Source organism: Rhipicephalus microplus, chromosome 6 (genome assembly GCF_043290135.1).
Source record: "Rhipicephalus microplus isolate Deutch F79 chromosome 6, USDA_Rmic, whole genome shotgun sequence".
Classification (NCBI taxonomy): domain Eukaryota; kingdom Metazoa; phylum Arthropoda; class Arachnida; order Ixodida; family Ixodidae; genus Rhipicephalus; species Rhipicephalus microplus.
Window position 1 is genome coordinate 8,989,384 of NC_134705.1, and position 12,498 is coordinate 9,001,881.

At 40.5% G+C, this 12,498-nt stretch overlaps 1 long non-coding RNA gene across 2 annotated transcripts; it reads right to left on the minus strand.

Moving 5' to 3' along the window:
* Positions 1 to 717: 717 nt before the first annotated feature.
* LOC142764739 (uncharacterized) lies at positions 718 to 2,297 on the minus strand. 2 transcript variants are annotated; one of them, XR_012883850.1, is made up of 4 exons: positions 2,146 to 2,297; positions 1,323 to 1,537; positions 1,041 to 1,200; positions 718 to 944 (listed from the first exon to the last, which is right to left on the minus strand). It is a non-coding gene; the product is annotated as an uncharacterized LOC142764739 (long non-coding RNA). The 2 variants fall into 2 exon arrangements; XR_012883849.1 differs by having other exon boundaries at positions 718 to 1,200.
* Positions 2,298 to 12,498: the final 10,201 nt, after the last annotated feature.

Consider the following 12,498-nt stretch of genomic DNA (forward strand, 5'->3'; position numbering starts at 1 on the left):
TAGACTTGTGCAGTATATACAATATAGTTCCGGGCAAAGCTGTTTCATTAAGCGTATACAAGGGTTTTAGCTGTGCTTCTTGCATGAGACGCTACAGCTATAAGAAGTACGTTTGGCATGTACTTGGCAAACTCTGAATTACTGTAGCCATTACCAGCTGGTAATCGCAATAGCCTCCCTAACCAAGATGACCTACAGCAGCATGGCAGCCCCCATACAACCCAGACCATTTGCTTTCATCCAAATTTGTGCTTTTTACTGGCGCTCTACCCAGACAGAAAAAAATAAGCGGTATAACCTGTCATCACTTTTAGTCTCATCTAAACCTTAAGACAAGGCATCAGGTATCTTTGGCGTGGGAAAAATACTGTCATCTAACAACCCAGGGATCCAGCTGTATGCAATAAATAAAGCTGGTGTAGCCAACGTGCTTAGTAAGAAACCTATGTGCACATAACTACTGCACTGACCAAAACACATCTACCAACCTTGTACGTTTAACTTAAAGCAAAAAAGTGCAGCACAACCACTCGTAGACTGCTTCCCATAAAACTGATTACCACAAGCTGTTGTTATGTGCTGCATTTTTCCTTCTTTTGATTCAAAAATAGAACATAACTGAGCTCGTAATATATATATATATATATATATATATATATATATTACATTCTAAGTAAGATTACCTATAAAAAAAGTGTAAGTATAAACATTACCACTTTCTCTTTCTTACAAAAGAACACAGGAAGGCCTGTAAAAAAGTTATGCCATAAACCTAAAGGTGCCAAGGACAAAAAGAGTGATAGCTCGGCTGAATGATAAAATAATAAACGTTAAGTTTTTGCTTGCCTTGGACGCAGTAAGCCTTGCATTGGCAAAGCGTAACCAATCGCCAATCACGTGGCTGATCTCAGCATCTGTTGCCTTGCATTTTGTACGTACAGCAGCTGGAAATAATATGCATAGCAACCAGGACCATCATTTTTTTTTTTTCACGAACAGTAATAAGTACACCAGGACATAAAAAATTTGCGTCCCCTTACCAAATACAAGACGAACAATGTTGAGCTCCGCTGCCCGTCGTTTGCCTTTTCTTCTAGTATAGCTGTACAGTACCGCTACACTGTCATAAGGAAGCCTCTTCATTACTCTTTTTGTGGTCGTGCTTATGTCACAACCTCCAATTTGGCCCAGTTCTTTCACCTTGAATGAAACGATGTTGAAAAAGATTCACACAATACTCTTGTAGTCCTGGAATTTTGAAGCAACACATTATGTTATTGTTCAACCAGCTTGCTGCACCTGCAATGAACAGCAACACTTACCAGTGCAGCAAAAATGACGCTGTTTTCGAGACTAGTTTCAAGTGTCCTCAATTCTTCCTCAGTTGTAGCAGGGTAGAGGGGCATTTCATTTAAATCCATGGCATTTTCAACTGTGGTGTCTTGATTTAGGCGATGCTCAATTCTTGTCAGAACTGCACTTTGAGCAGCTAGCTGCATTTTTAAACGCTCAACCTGCGTGAGCACTTTTGCAAGAACTGATGGAAAGAAAAAAATGTACCATATGATTGCACTGTCATGTCGATTTTTGAACAAAAGAAAGGCACAGCATATTACCACAGAAAAAGAAAGAAAATAAAGTTTGACAGATCGGCTGCTGATGCTTGCACTTGAATAAACGGCGAATGGTACAATTGGCGATTAATGTAAACTATTACACAAAACAAAAGAATGAGTGAAATTAACTGCTACACTAAGCAACAACTTTTCTTGGCACTGCACGGAAAGCTACGGAGGTGGAGTTTCTGCACATGTAGCACTACGCGAAGTAGTCCGTTTTGGCGTGCGTCTCTTAACGCTATAGAAAGTGACGGGGGCGCACCATCAGTGGTTCATGTATAGACGCAAATGTCGCTTAGCGTTTGAGGTGCATGTAAAAAGGTGGGACGTACAGGGTTAATCAAAAGTTCTTAGGCCACTATCTCATGTATTTCTATGGCAGCGTGGCCTGGGAACTGTTGACTCCTCCTGTACTTTTGTGTCAGCCACGGCGCGGTTCCGCGCGACAATGGTATTACATGCATGCAGTAGTTTCACTTCATCGAGAGTAGCAGCTTTAAAGTGCAATGAAGTCATTTATGCTTACCTTCATATACTATCTTCACAAGCGTGAACGAAAAGCGCGCCGGTCTCGTCGTCACGATACGCTCGCCAAGGCAACAGAAAAAACTAAAACACCAGCAAAAAAAAAAAAGCTTTCATGGTGGCCAATTCAAGCCAACACATAAAAAAATTAAGTGCTGCATCATATGGCTGCATCTAATTAAGACTGCTAGTGTTTCAGCAAAAAAAAAAACATTTGCAAAACAAAACAGATTGTTGTTCAATATAGTTCAATATTCAAAATATGTTCAATATTTTGTTATCTAAATAAAATATGTTTATTTTTTTTAAAAACATCAGTAAACTATTACTAGCACCACCTTCTCAGTTGAGCAAAAACAGAGGTAAACGGGGCTGCACCAAGGAGGATATAAAAACCTGCAAGTTTTTATATCGGAGGATATAAAAACCTGCAAGTTTTTATATCCTCCTTGGGCTGCACCCGTGAAGTGGCTTGTAAATTGGCTTGTAATTGTAAAAAAAAAAAAAAAAAAAAAAAAAACTAGGTTATAGTCAACGCCGTGTTACAGTAGGTAGAGCCGCAAAGCAAGCGGTAGAGCTGTCTTTGCGCGCTGCAATGACCCATTGGCGAAATCAGCGTCGTAAAAGATCATAATGGTAACAAATTTTGATGTGGGGCATCGTCTCAAAACGTATGGAGTGTGTGTGCATCATCGTAGGGTTCGTTCGTGATTTGTTCGTGTTGCGACATGTATATACACTGGACGCTGACATTTGGCGCACAGTTTGGCCTTCACAGATCTTGAGACTCTCAGCGCTCGCCTACTGTGCTTTTGATTTGATCGTGGAAGGTGGTTGGTGCGTTGATCGGTGCCAACCTGGGCAAGGTTCCTTTTGGCGTTGCATAAGTTTGTTGCCAGACTTTAGAGTGGTTGTTGTCAGACTGCCGCTAAATTTGGCGAAAAAGTTTTTTCCTGTAGTTGTGGCTTCTTCGTAAAAGTAGCGTACCCCGTCGTAGCGCGCGGTCGACGCGACACGATCAGCTGAGAGAGGAAAAAAAAAGAAAAGTAAAGGGGGAGGGGGGCAGCGCATCACCTCCTGCGACTCTATTCAGTTTTCCCCGTAATCCCCAATACTGAGACGCGATGTCTTAATCGCACAGCTGCGCACACAGCAAGAGAACGCGCCTCGACTTCTGTAATGGGCGGTTCATTCCGTTAATTAAAACGGCCTCTTCATTGCGCAGCAGCGCCGCGCTCGACTTCTGCTAGGCGTGGTTCATTCCATTAATTAAAACGGCCTCTTAATTGTGCAGCAGCGCCGCGCTCGACTTCTGCTGGGCGCGGTTCATTCCGTAAATAAAACGAATTCTCTAATGCGCGGTTCATTCCGTTAATTAAAACAGCCTCTTAATTGCGCAGCAGCGCCGCGCTTGACTTCTGCTAGGCTCGGTTCATTCCGTTAATTAAAACGGCCAGTGTCGCTCATGCACTCGCGAAATGCACCGCGGATAGCACCAAACGCTTACGGAGAAGCCACAACTACAGAAAAAAACTTGTCCGCTAAATTTAGCGGCAATCTGGCAAAGCCATTCTTCCAGTCTGGCAACCACTTATGCAACGCCAAAAGAAACCTTGCCCCAACCTGTCCCACCTTACGGCATGTTGCCTGGAATGTGCTTACTGTGTTCAGCGCGTTACCAGTTAGGTTCAGTTCGTGGTGCGGCCCAGCAAAGGTAGCTACCCCAGCTGCACACTGCCTTTGCGCGCTGTCTTCACGCCTTGCATTCATGATTCACCGAAGCGGCGAAGACGAGAATGTGCCCGTTGACCATATTTTGTTGGTTGCGATGTCATGTCTGTGCACGGATTGACTTTCGGCAGGACATTTTCTGACTAGTGTTCAGCTATTTTGACCGAGTGGCCGACTGCATGCAGTTGTACAGCCTACGAGGTGTGTTACTGGCACACTTGCGTTACGTCTCATATATGTAGCTTCCCTGTTGCTGTCCTGGCTAAGGAGTTACGTTAGCGTAATGCTTTTCATGGGACGTCTCATTTTCGGCCAGTTTCATTCGGGCTGTGCTCCAGATGAAATGTAGAAACTAACCTCGTCCTATTAATGCAGTGCCTACAATCCTGACCGAGTTGCCATATCTCCATTAATTTAACACAATTTCAAGGTGCACATGACAGAAACTGTGTGAAATCTAGTATTGGCTCTTGTTGAAATACTGTTGCACAAGAGCAGACTGCACACAGAGAATGTACAACATGACTGCTCATGTTAAATGTTCCTACTGCTCTGTTTTCTTTTATGCACTGAAATTTAAACAGCCAGACTACTTTCACTGTCATGTCCATATGTCTGGCTTTGTATAGTTTTAATAATAACATTATCGGGGCGTTTACATGCCAAAACCACAATATGAATATGAGCACACTGTAGCAGAGAGCTTTAGGAATTTCAACTATCTGGTGTTCTTAAACGGCATTGCACCGTACAATTGTTGATCTGGTGTTCTTAAACGACATTGCACCGTACAATTGTCGGAAAGCTTAACTCGAACGCTCTGCAGCATGTCTTGTACTGGCTTGACTGAGGCGAGTCGCGAAACACTGAGCACTGTTGCTGAGATAATAGCTCGGTAAGCTTGGATTGTATGTTGGCATGCATGAGTAACACCTTGGCAACAAAACTCAAAGCTGCGTGGCGCTGGTGTCAACCAAACTGCTTCAGGACATGTTGTGGAGCATTCGAGCTAAGCTTACTGACGACTGTAGATGGGCCTCTGGCATTTTGCCTGTAGCTTTGACTGCTGATTGTTAGACGGTGAATGAAAACAAGCCAGAATGAGGAGCATTCTTTACATGCTCACGCTACCATACTTCTTAGGAACAGTAATTCTTACTGAGATGAGAAATGTTTTGACATGTTAATTATAAAAGCCCTTTAAATTATCTCAGATTCTGGTGGATGTGGAGACTATACACAATATTTATATCGCTTCTAATGCAGTGACGTACAAGAATTGGCAAAACTTGTACTAGGCCGCTCAAGGCTTGAAACAGCAAAACTGGACGATTGTGAAGACTTATATGGTTGCTTCTAGGCTTTAGCTAGGTGATGCTAGGTTGTTTTTACATTGATTATTAGATCAAAGAAGCCCATAGACAGTCTTAGGCACGACACGGTTATTCAAATTCCACAGACAAAAACTCTCCCTGAAACTGAGCGTCCACACCTCTTATAGATCGATGGGCACGTCTTTAGCACAGGCCTTCCATTGCTTCGGGGTCTTCTCGCCGCTGCTGTTGCCTTTCTCATTTCCTAGTATTTTCTCATAGGGGCTCAGGGGTCTTCGGTTCGCTGTTGCTTTAAAGCGATTTGTTGGGCTAACTGTTGCCTTCATCATTATTAGTGAACCAGGGGCGAGTAGTAACATTTTCCCAATTTCTGTCACACATACCCATTTATGATGATGATAGTTTTCTGGTAGGCTGCATGGAGTCACATACCTCTTACAATGATAGTTTTTTCCACCGACTCGCGATTTCCTAAACAGCTTCGCTGATAGAAGTTTAAAGGATCGCAAAAGCCCTGGTGAGGTCACGCTACGATGTAGTCTCTCAATTATCTTAAGTGTCTTGTCTTTTAAGAATTACCAGAATCGAAACGTCTTCTGTAGTAAGACAGTTAACAATACTTACAAATCTTCTGGCTATTTTCATTATAACTTGCATTTTGCCCCTCCATGAGTCAAATTTTTGAGCTTACAAAACATGAATTGGCCCAAAATTAATCATCTGCAGTTTGAATGCAGCCCAAATGATGTCTATGGAGCTTGACCTAAACCTTGAAGTTATATTAATCTGTTCCGATTACCCTACTGTTACTTGTACTGTACCAGCTAGTGCTGCTTAGATAAGGACAAACCCAGGCGTACATAATGTATATCTGCAATGCACAATCACTAGAATGTACTTGTAGTACCGAATGCATACATTTCAATATAACTTCCAAACTGCTCATCATACTTCAGCCCACACACATTACCACAAGGCTGTCGACCAACCTCTTGTTTGCACCGTGACCCTTTGTCGTTCCTTTGCTAGACCACCCAGGACTGGAACGGTATTTCTAAGAGCATCACCATCATTCAAACTTGGATAGCTTTAGCGAAGCCTTAGAATCTTTGTTTTATTTACAATAATTGTTTGGCTCACTCCTGCATGTAAAGCATTGGGACCTCAATAAAAAAAATTGCATTACTGTTTTGTCAACCTTTTGTTTGTCACCAGTGTTCTTGGGAATCAGCAGGAGCATGCACATTTAAAGCATCATTTGCCCAAGCCACACCAGCACTCCCCCATCGCAATGAACCCCCCCCCCCCCCCCCCCCCGCCAAGACTTGACTCATTCATGCCGACGTCCATGGTAGTTTGGTACATATGTACTTTAAAGTACATATGTACATATGTTTGTTACACATCACTGTAGTATATAACACAGTGATGTGTGAGAAACTTGAAAGCTACTACAAATACATTACCAAATGACAGCTGTGCATGACATTTCAAGCAGTAAAACCAGTTCATAAGCGTGCATAGAATAGTTGCAATATCAATTGAAGAATAGCCACAGATTGACTGCACTACATGTTATTGTAACTATCAATATCTGGTGTCACTTAGCAAAAACCAATTTCATTTCTTAAATGAAATTTAACGTTTTCTCTGTACATCATGAAGTATTTCCCTGCAGCTAAAGTTATTAAATTTCTTGGTTAATCGGCATTTTAGGCAAATAATGATTGTAAAATATTACATGAACATTACTGAAATGTTTACCTGTTATGTTAATTCTTTGTGCAATTTTAACATTTTTTTAATGTTTGAAATATAACATTCAGCATTCAATGTTTTGTTTGAATGTTGCACTAATGTTCCACATTCAACGGTATTTTAAGCGTATTTCTAATATATATATAACGTTTTACATACAACAAAGAACGTTATATTTTTCATGTAAAACGTATAGACAACGTTGTTGGAAAACATGAAACGTTTATTAAAAATTCGCAACAAAAATACAACGTTACTTTAATGTTTTGTGCTACATATATATATATATATTGCCCCTGTACTGCTGTAGCCATGTATAAAACGCAGCAAAGAAAAACAGTTTCTTCTCTACAGTATTAGTACGTTCCAAGAACGAGTATGGATTTAGTGACTAATTGCTAATTGGGTTATTTGGACAAATAACAGAGTATACATATGTCGTTGTTTAAACAGGGAAAGAGATAAAACCAGAGACCAAGTTTACAAGCAATGTTGTACCTATGCTGTCCTCAATGTAGCTATTTTCTTTTGTTATGATCTATATGTCAGTAATTCTTTAGCGTGTGTCTATGCCAAGCTTTCTTATGACTCATAATAGAGCCAAAATATGCTGCTTCAAGTTAGGGCAATGTTTGCTGGGTCACATTAGTCAAGTGTCTCACTTATTAGGTTGTATTTGCATAGACTTAATTTAGCCATGAATTTATGATCAGCACTATATAAAAAAAAGATGTGGTGAAAATTACAGACGCAGCACACGTGTCCCATTGCCTTCTCTCTATTTCATCAACAAGGCTGTTATTCCCTCCTGAAAAAAGTAGTTTTCAATACTATACCTGCATGCACTGTGCATGTGCCACAAGCAAATTCCAAACAAGTGTTTCACAAAACCTCTGGAAGTCATTCCTTTCAAAACCAATTACATCTGGTATGTAATAAGTATGCCATTTTTGCCAAACTGTTATGAAAGCATATGGCAGCAATTCTATATCTATATATATATAAAGCTCGACAGAAAGGAAATGTCTTTTAAATGCTAGAAATTTAATTGGTAAAAACTTTGAATATACATTTAAGAAAGAATCACATTTGCAGAGAACTGCAGTAGTACTGTTTAGTTGATACTGCAGATGATTCAAGTGTGGTCACATATATCTTAATATGTACTGTGCACATACATGTGCATCATCACGTCACAACAAAAGTTATTGCAGTTGATGAATTTAGGGAACCAAGTTTTTGGTTTGCAGCTACTTAAACTGCATGCTTACATATTGGGTTCTCTCGAGAGAACCCAAGATGCACTTTGCACCCGTAAATTTGTTGCAAAACGAACTTGTACTGCAAATTAAACAAGTTGTGCAAAGAATACGTGAAGGCGAAAATTAACAGCATGATGTAAAACCAATGTGACAATCACAACTGTATTAGTTATAACAGCCGAGTTTATTGTATGACTCAGTTTTTATGGTTAACTTTTTGTGATTTTTTCGGTGGGTGCAGAAAAGTTCTGAGTGAGTCATTGAAAGAGATTTGGTTGTATACAGCATAGCGGTGATATTCCACACTGGCTCATTTCTTTTTTTATATGATTATGTTGGTCCCATGAAAAATTGATCGGCGCAGGCCACGCCAGAATGTTTGAGAAACTTCTAGATTGTTTTAGACTATTAGCGTGTATGACACGTACTAGAGGTTACTAAGACAGTTTTTATTACTGTGCTCCCAACGCGAGCCTCCGCGATAACGCTCGTTCCACCGACGGTTATATTACTGGTGGCCGTGAACTACTGCGAGTGTACGTGTGATCCGAGTGAACTTAGTTTTCTGGGCACAAGTCAACTCGATTTAAGAGTTTCTTCTATAAAGAGCTGATGGCCGCACGTCATGCCGTCATAAACACACATGACAATAGTACTGCACGAATTAGATTGTCAGACGAGAAGCGGTTCTGAATCCCTGACGAATGATGTAGTACATCGAACTACGTACTGGACGCAAAGCGTACGTGAGCTGAAATGCAATGGAAGCTAGGCTAGCTACTTTATTTACCATACTTGTATGCGTGATAGCTTGAGATAACCATGTCATGTCGTCACGAATCTGGTCTCTAGAGATAATGTTGACTATGATCTGCTCGTTCGAGTAAAACTTGCGCCGTTGTGACCAGAGTTGAAAGCGGTGGAAACGAAAACATGTGCGTTACTTAGCCCTGAATTGTCATGTTACAATCCCTGCATTTGTGTGTGCATTCACGCCTGTAAAAGCGCACGGAGATACTAATTTGAGACGCAAAAGATGTTAATTCGTATTAGTCTGCTTGCCATGAGCAACCCAAGATGCCCAATAGCTTCCGTTACATATATAGCTAGATTTTTGACAGGCACACCGATCAATGATCGTGCACGAAGGATGTTTATTCGGTGTGGGTGTATGTGCTTGTTCTCTTCTGTCCGCATTCAATCGCGCTGTTCAAACTTAGTGGGAGCTTGCACAAAAAGCTCTTACAAGTTGTATACATCAGGAAGTGCCGCTCTCGATATGCTAACAAGCTCTACCGCTAAGCAAATACGCTTCACCGTGTGGCATTTTTGTCCTGCAGTGAAGCCAAACAAATGACACGTTGTTTTTAGGTGCACATACGATCGACCCTTCCCCATGTGTAGATATCTATGTGTTCAAAGACCACTGTCGTATTCTATGATTGCGACAGTATCTGTACCTCCAGCCCCGTTTTCTACCTCGATGAGGGAACTTTATTTTGAATTTGAATTCAGAGATATTTTGCATGCGTTGCGTGCGCCTTTATATTACATCCAGCGCGTAAATAATGACTGCCGTTTTATTAATTTATATTTACATCTATAAGAGAGCAAGACTTACTGGTCGGCTAGACAGTGAGTAGATAACATTATTAAAAAACTAGTTATAGCACAACAATTATAGCACAATTATAGCAAAAACAATTGTAGCACACATTTATGTGCAGGATAAAAAAAGCGTGCGCACATATGCAAAAAAAAACAAAACAAAAACTTGATAAGTCTATGTGGAAATAAAAGAATACTCTGATAAATAAAACTGATACACACATATGTTGAAATGATATAGTTCATATATACCCAATAATTACATACACCACTGCACAAGTGAACGAAAATTATGCACAATGACGAATAATCATGTGAATATGTGCCAGCACACGTGCATTAAAAATTCATTGTGAAACATTGTGGCACGTGACTTCCTGAATAAATGCAAGAGAAAATGATTTTTGCGAATGCTGCATGTAAATGACGCGTTGCTTGATCAGGTTACGTAAAAGTTAATGCAAATATGAACGAGTGCATGCTAGCACTCAGTTTAAAACAACTTAGGCGAATATCTTTCATTTTCGATCTTGGAAATCAAGCATGTTGTGGAAGAGAACCTAAGAAATCGCGAATTAGATTGCGACTGCGGCTGATGCCAAATTCTTAACCAAGTGCATGCATGAGCATTGAACGAAGGTGTGCTTGTCAAGAGTTAACTACATATGACAATATATCATTGTCAGACCTCTGTGATGTGGCTCTTGACAAGCATGCCAATAAGAATTGTCACCCCGTGCGCATCAAAGTGATATCTTCATGCACTTTTATACAGGTATAGTTGTACAGCCCTCCGTCTGAATTGAAACAGGGCAATTCAGGGCCAAGTAACGCACATACTTTCGTTTCAACAGTTTTCACCTCGAGTCAAATCAGTGTAATTTTGACTCCAGCCTGTAGATCAGAGTCAGCGTTATCCTGAGAGAACAAATTCGTGGTGATGTGATGTGGTTACCTCGAGCTATTGCGCATATAAGTATGATAAAAACTAGCCAGCCAATGCGTCCAGTCACGATGTTTAATAAGTGGCAACAGTCCCCACTCCATGCACCGAGTTGACTGATTGGGAAGCCTTAGAATACGCGTCGTTATCGCGGAGGCTCGCGTTTAAACTACTCGGGCCGTGGTTGCAAATAGTCTAAAACAATTTAGTAGAAGTTTTTCAAAGATTTTGGTACGGCCATGACGGTGGAAAGCCTAAAAATGAGCGTGTTCAGCACTTGCAGCAAAAGCAATAATAAAAATTATACAATGAACTCGGTTGTTATAAGCTACAATTGTGGCTTTCACGTGGGCTCTACAGCAATTCATAATATATTATGCAGCGAATTAGCGCATGTACGGTTTGAAGCTATAGTTGTTCAGACTTCGTTTACGCATTAACTTAAACGCCGTTAATTACTTTGCACAATTCGTTTCTCTTGCAGTAGGAATCTACACAAGGTTCAAAGAGAAAACTCGCGATGAGCCGTGTTTCTGTGGCTGTAACAAATATTTACAGAAAACTTTGTTGGCTGAATTAATTTTGCAACAACTTTTGCTGTGAAGTCTAGATGTGCATGCACAATATGTAAACCGGGATATGCGACGTACCATACTTTCAGATCATCCACAGTACAAATTAAAGAGTGCCTATAGCCCTGCAGTTCCCGAAAATTTGTTTCTCCCAGAAAAATGTGTTTAAAGTTTCTCATCGATATATATAGCACAGAAAACCTTTGCCCTTTCTCTCCAACTTTAGTATTGCTGACATTCTTTCAACTTTCTCGCAACTTTAGTATACTCATTTTCTTTTTCAATGATGTAACCCATACATGTTAGACATGGTGCCTCTACTCCGGTTCTGTTAAACAAATGACTCCTCCAGATTTTTTTGGAGCACTTGTTCAAACTGTGCACGGAAGCCCACACTCCGGGCATACTACTGAATATGGTTTTCTTAGGAGGGTATCAAACAGCGCTGTAGATGAAATTTAGAGAAGGCAAAAGACACATATGTTGTTTTTGTCATTTTCACCCACCTTTCCTTTACGGCACTAATAAATTTTTTCCCCATCAAGCAATACACAACTTAATCCCGTCCAATGCGAATGCAGCCTACACACGAGCGAAATTACTGTGCCCCGGAAAACAGCCCTAACTTGACATAGAACATTTTGGCACTATTTTTCATTATAATATTGCCTGACATATTGCCACATGCTAAAAAATGACTGGAGAAATCAGTCACAAAAAGAAATAATTATATTGAGGATGTTGGAGATGCAATATTGCTTATCACCTTGGTCTCTGCTGCTTTTCCAGAAAATGCACCGAGGGTCTAAGGCATTAAAGTGTGAATGCACAAAATGAGAAATAGGCTAATGAGTCTGTTAATGTAAACGAAATGGCAGATTTCACGTACAGTGGGAATCGATGATGTGTGAAGCATGAATGAGGAAGGTTGATATGTTGCTTAAATTTAGAAGAACGTTACAAAGTGGACGTAAATTATATCGAACACAACTTCCATGTTACGATTATTATGTTTGGACATGTCATTTACCTTCGTCTATTCGCGTCCTGTGATACCAAATTTGGTATATGTGGAGCTAGCGAAACGGCCGCGAGCGCACTAAGAGCATAGCATAAAGAGGTGTTTTACATGACATGCATATCATG